Source organism: Triticum urartu, chromosome 2A (genome assembly GCF_056163025.1).
Source record: "Triticum urartu cultivar PI428250 chromosome 2A, HENAU_Tu73, whole genome shotgun sequence".
Taxonomy (NCBI): domain Eukaryota; kingdom Viridiplantae; phylum Streptophyta; class Magnoliopsida; order Poales; family Poaceae; genus Triticum; species Triticum urartu.
This window is the reverse complement of record NC_141874.1, coordinates 613,377,936-613,384,482: the sequence shown is the minus strand read 5'-3', so window position 1 is coordinate 613,384,482 and position 6,547 is coordinate 613,377,936.

Below are 6,547 nucleotides of genomic sequence, written 5' to 3'. Positions count from 1 at the left end.
GAACTTGGCATCCAACTTGGTGTCAATTGTCTCCTCAACGTCATCAATCCTCTCCGGTGCCTTTCCAAAGCTGGCCATGACGTCTTCCACCTGTTGACTCAACATTTGATGAAATTTATCATGAAGCTCCTTCTTTGTCATGTTCTCCCAGTCAATCTTGTCGGCTTGTGGTCCTGCCATGGTTAGCAGCAATAGAAACACACAATGATATGCTCCTACAGACTACTAAAAAGTGGTAGTGTGTCACAAATCCATCAAGCAAATCTCAAATTCTTATCAGTTCTTACCCAAAAGCAGGTGGCGATCGGCAATCATTGTAGTCAAAACTCTCAAAGCTTGGATAGAGGGATTACCAGGGAGAGTCAAAAACACGACGTAGATGTATGTGGAGTTGGGAAGGCTTATAATATGGTAGGAAAAAGGGTCAGCAATAATCAATTCAGAGATGCAAAGTTGAATAAACGCTCAACGATGGTATTGTGTTGGTCCTAGGCTAGACCATGCTAGAGATGCGAGCCTAGAACACTAACAAAATCATGGCGCTGCACATAAAAAAGGGAGGAGCACACTCTGAATCTCTCTTTTATTTTTCCTTTTTTTCACTTTTTTGCACTTTTTTCCTCTCTTTTGTTTGCTCCGCAACAATTTTTTTCTTCGAGAAAGTCTACGAATCGCCTAAAAACTGCCTAGCCAGAATTTTCCAGACTTAGTTTTTTAAAACTGGAACTATTTTTCTTGTGCGCGTGGCACGGAAGTTGGGGAATCCGACTTGTTCACGACTCGTAGTATCACGTGCTCTAGAACTCGAAAATAAAGGAACAAATACTGGACTCGGACTAGGACTGGTGGTGGAGATGAATCTGGTGGAACTCGGACTGGTGATGGTATATGACGATGGTATATGTGGATTCGGATTGGTGGTAGTATATGAACTCGGATTGGTCGTGGTATATGGACTCGGATCAGTGGTGGTATATGGACTCAGATTGGTGGTGGTATATGGACTCGGAGAAGTAGCGGATAAGCGGTGGTGGTATATGGCAGGGGCGATGATGATGGTGCGGCGGCGGCGGCGTGACAACTTATGAACAGAACTCAAAAATCTAAAGAACTGGACGCTAAGACCAACAACTTGACACGATGATGCAACCGCAAATTCAACAAAGCAAAATACTAAAAAGACTATGCAATGGCTCAGACTGGTTCGGATATGATGAACTAACCCTAATTTTTTTGGCTTTTTCGTGGACTGTAGGTATGAAGAACAGACTCGATCTAAACTACAAAAAACTGTAAAATCTCACCAAGCAACCTGGAAATCTGATACCACTTGATAGAGACAAAGGTGTCCCGATGTTTCGATGAGATAGCTATCGTTTTTTGTGGGAGTCGACTTTGACGATCCGACTACGAACGTGCGAAGACGTCGCACCTTAGCAATCGCTAAACCAACTTCCGAGGGGTTATTGACTAGGCCGGAGCACGATCAACCTGACCGCGAGGGTCTATTTCCCGCGAGCAAACAAAGAACAAGCAAGAAACTGAGATTGCAATCTGGATATTGCGAATATAAGAGGAAAGTTTTATTAATGAAGGTGGGGTGCTGTGACATCTTGGTCTGGTCGTTGAACATGAACGAAGTACGAGAAGTTGCGGCTATGGCGAAGTTTAAATCTAAACAAAACCCAAAGTCTAAATGGCGCCCTAAGGGCTGTATATATGGAGGAAGAGGGGGATTTCGTGGACCTTAAAGGAGGGGTCTGAAACCAACCCTAACTGTTGTTTCCCCACACATACAGCCTCTAAAAATAGCCTATACTCAAGTATTTTGAAATTACATGGGTCTGGCTCAATAATAAGGTGACGCATCACCTATAATAGCCTCTAGACGAAATTTAGGAAGTGGCATGTTGTATATTTTGTCCAAGCCTTCATGCTCTTATTATGGTGGCTTCAAGTTTCTGAAATCATCACTTGAAACTCCATTCTTGTTCCCCTGGCGCATGCCATCATCCCCATGCTTGAACTTGCTCCAAGGTTCATCTTTCTTGTCCAAGCTAGGCTCTTCATTTGTAAGCAAAACAAATGTATCCAATTTAGGCAGCATCATATTCTCATGAACATTACACTATTAGGAAAAGGGCTATAGATGAAATGGATACTAATGGCGCACCTGACATGTGGTGCGCCACTACAATATAGCAGTGGTGCACCATGTGCAGGTGCGCCATTAGTGTGGAAGACACTAATGGCGCACTAGATACATGGTGCGCCACTAGTAACAATTTTTTTTCATTTTTACAAACATACTAATGGCGCATCATGTAGACAGTGCGCCATTACTAGTTAAAACTAGTAATGGCACATTGTCCACAGGTGCGCCATTACTATGTTTTCCCCCCTAGCTAATGGCGCACCGCCAGGGGGTGCGCCATTAGTAATCTTCCCCCTAGCTAATTCGCCCGATCCCTTCGTCCCTCGCTCCACTCCCCCCCTCGCTCCACACCCGCTCCGATGACCCTCGTGCCCCGCCTCGCCATCTCGGTCCTCGCCGCCGACCCACTGCGCCGCCGCCCGGTCTCCTCTGCCCGTAAGCCCCCCTCCTCCTCCGCCCGTCCATCGCCTTCGGCCTCCTGCCACACCCGCCGCCGCCCCACCCGTTGCGCCGCCGCCCGGTCTCCTACGCCTCCACGATCTCCGCGGTGAGTCCCTCAACCGTTCCCCCCTTCGATCCGCCTCCATAGGCCACCGTAAGCCGCCGACGTCGACCTCGCGCTCACCCCATAGCCGGCCCGTGTGCCCCCGGGCTCCTCTTCCGCCCTACCAGCTGCTCCTGCCCTTGGGCACGCATCCGCCTGCGCGCCCCTGGCCATCCCTCGCCCGTGCTTGTCCGCCCATTGCCGCTCGCGCGCGCCCGTGCTGACTGTTGTCGCGCTGCCCCCGCTGCTGTTGTTGCTCTGTTGACTGCACTACTGCTGTTGTTGATGTTCGTTGCTTGGCACTACTGCTGCTGTTGATGTTTGTTGCTTGGCCGCTGCTTGCTGCTGCCTTGGCGTTGCTCTTTCCTGTTGCTGATCATGCTGCTGTTGCTGCTGGGAAGAAGAGTAGGAGCCATTGTTGCTGTTGTTGTGCCTTTGGTCAGCGCCGAGCATGTGGTCCATGGAGTAGCAGGGTGGTGAGCTTGGTGTTTGCAGGTGGTGCTGGAAGGAGTAATCCTGGCCATTGGCCTATTAATCTTGCGGGCGTGCGTGCGGCGGCGGCTAAGTCAGAGAGTCAGGCCAGATGGTTGGATTGCCTTCTACATAGGCAGCAGCATGCATAGGCACTTGACATGTTCTGAGTCGTTGCTTCAATCCAATGCTCCTCATAGGATTAAGCAAAGCCAATTAAGCAAAAAGACAGCACCATCATAGATCACACATCCCTCAAGGAAGAACCACTTTCAGCTATCCATGAAGAACCACTTTCCTGCTTGTCTGCAAAGTGGTTGTTGGAGTCCAGAACACTTAAATAGTTAGTCAAATGAATTGCTTGCTTGCTACTTTTTTAGCTACTGTTTTATTAAAAAATTATTGGAGTTTATATCATATATATTGTTGGCATGTATTTCATATGTTCTGTAGCATTAAGGCTACATAGCATGCCATTTTTGTGCCTTGTATTAATTGCTTTCCCTACATGTTTGCAGGTTTAAGTGAAAAAAGAGGAAGAAAGGAGAATCAGGGTAGGGTTTCATGGCTAGAAGATATATTGCTGGGTTTTGTCTCCGACCATCGTGTCATGATGATATTGGGGGGTTTTGTCTCCGACCATCGTGTCATGATGATATTGTGGGGTGTTGTGGGGTTGCAGCGGGGCGGGGGTGGGATAATGATTTTGCAGGTACCCCGAGAGGCCCTTGAGTTTGTCAGAATGTCGATTAACTTCCGTTTCGGCAAATTCGGGTACTCCATATGTCCTATTTTCAGCAAAGGTCATGCTGAAATTTTCCGTGAATTTTAGCATGACTTTGCTAACAATAGGACATATGGGGTACTTGCGACTAATGCATGGGCCTGGGTATCTTAGTACTTAATTAAGTAGGATCAACTGCCTCTTGTGTTATACATATAGAAGTGTGATATGAACTCATAGTTATTACTAATGTCAAGAGATGATGTAGTTTTGAATTATGAACGTAGGAAATGTCGTCATCGGACGACGAAAGTCTTCCGGGGGAGTGCGGCTGGTGCCACGACGATCGAGGTCTGTGCGACAGGCCTCACCTGGACGATGATCGGCGCTTCAGCATTAAGCTCGAGGAGACCTTCGAAGTTGAAACGGTACACAACGACGACAATTGTTTTTTTCATAATTAAGCATGACTTCAACTATTTCAACGTGTAATTTTCATCTTTTACAATTCGAGTATAGCTTATCCCATGCCATGCAAGACGCTATGTCTTGGAGATGATGGATTTTGAAGACCATGAAATTTTTGAAACAAAGAAAATTCACCTAAGGACTCATCACGATGTGGACTTTGAAGTAAATCTGTATAATTCTGAGAGCGTAACCCATTTTGGTTGCAAAAATTGGGAAGCATTTTGCAAGATGTATGGTTTTGATGAGGGTATGCTTATCACCATGGATCTTGGTAATCCTGACGTCGACCAAGACAATATGGACATTTGGGTCCTTGTTGATACGCCTCCAGTTCTACCGCTATGTGAGTTTCTCAAACATAGTTATTAGCTAATTTATATTGTTTATTTCAAAATAGTTGACAGCTTATTTTTATTGTTCAAAGAATGTGCGGGAGATGGTAGACAAAACCCACTACACCGATGGCTCCGAATTAACAACTTACAAGGAGAAAAATCATCTGGTCGGATTTTGTACTGACATTGAGAATTACAATATCCACAATCAAACTCCTCAACATTATGGTCAATACGTGCCACTAGTGCATGTGTTCAACTACGGTAACTACCATGGAGATACCCTGGTAAGATTTTTACTATTACGACATCCGTGCATCTTTTGCATACTTCTAAAACTAGTACATCATTGCTAACTATGAAGTTATTATTATGTTTTTCAACAGATAATCTCAGAGAATTGTGTGCCTCATTTGATGTATCAGAAAGGTAGTCTTAATGTTTTGAACATACAGTCAGGTCATCCTACGAATCTCAACTGTCCATACGAGATTTTTAAAAGAAGTGGAGACATGAAAATCAAAGGATGGAAAAAATGTATGGACAGTCGTAAGGAGGTTCTTGGAAGCAAAAGGAAGCGAAGCGCAAGAATTGGAGACAGGATGTTCTCCATTCTCCATAATGGAGAGTCGGGGTCTATATTGTTTTATGCTATTTTACCTTAAATAGGGTATTTAGGTCCTGCCTAATACTGATAATCATGTGCTAAGAACAATTAAGTAGGGTTGGTTCGGTGACTATCAAGATGATGATCGTATAACTTGTTATTAATAACGAGTAGAAGTTGTATGATGATGATTAGTAGGACTTGTTAGGATTAGTATTACTTCCGACAAACTCGCTACTCGCGGTCTCGAGACTTGTAATGTTATATCTTTGTTCGGTCTTTTGAATTCAGAGACTAATATGATGAATTGTATTCGGAGACTAATCTTCTATTGTATTCGATGAATCTGCTCTTGCTGTGTGGTGCTGTCTATATTCTGTCCAATAATATATTTTGCAATCTGTGCAAAAATCAAAAAAGTAAAAAAAAACCTAATATTCATACTAATGGCGCATCACCCCACGGTGCGCCATTAGTATGCCAGATACTAATGGCGCATGTTGGTCTATACTAATGGCGCACGGCGTGGTGCGCCATTAGTATATAATACTAGTGGCGTGGTACTAGTGGCGCACCAGTAGTGCGCCATTAGTAGGCAAAACTGGTGCGCCACTAGTAGGCCTTTTCCTAGTAGTGTTAGAACCGTTACCAAGAAATGAAAGCACCTGGTAATTCAATTAGCGCGCGCGAGCTCTAGTAATTGGTCCAGTATGTATAGCAGCAGGGGCTGTGAATGCAACAATGGTATCGATGTCCTCATCATGTGCTTATCACCGTCATAGGGCTTGTGATCTTGTGTCTCCGACGGGTCTTTTGGGACCCGCTCAATTTAGATTTCAGGTGAATCTATCTAGATTCGGAAGGTTGTCGTGGACTTTAGAGTTTCTATAGACCCTTATCGGTGTTTTCTTCTCCAGGTCGGCAATTTTCTCTAAAGTGCATCGATGACTTTTCGTTCGGTGCTTCTACAAGCTCATGTGTGTCAAAAAGTTTGCTCCGCTGAGGCGAGGCCCTGAGACGGCATCGAGCTATGCTCACGGCGCACCGCCGGTGGGTGCAGGAGGAAGAAGACTTCTGCAAGCCTAAGGCTTTGAGTGTAATTTTTTTTCTGCGTGAGTGCATCTGTAAGGTCATGTGAAGCCTAATATATGGTCTTAGGCTTTACGCATAAAATAAAATATACTAGTATGTAAGTTGTCTAGTGAAAAATAAATTAATAAATAACCTTCCTCCCTCTTTA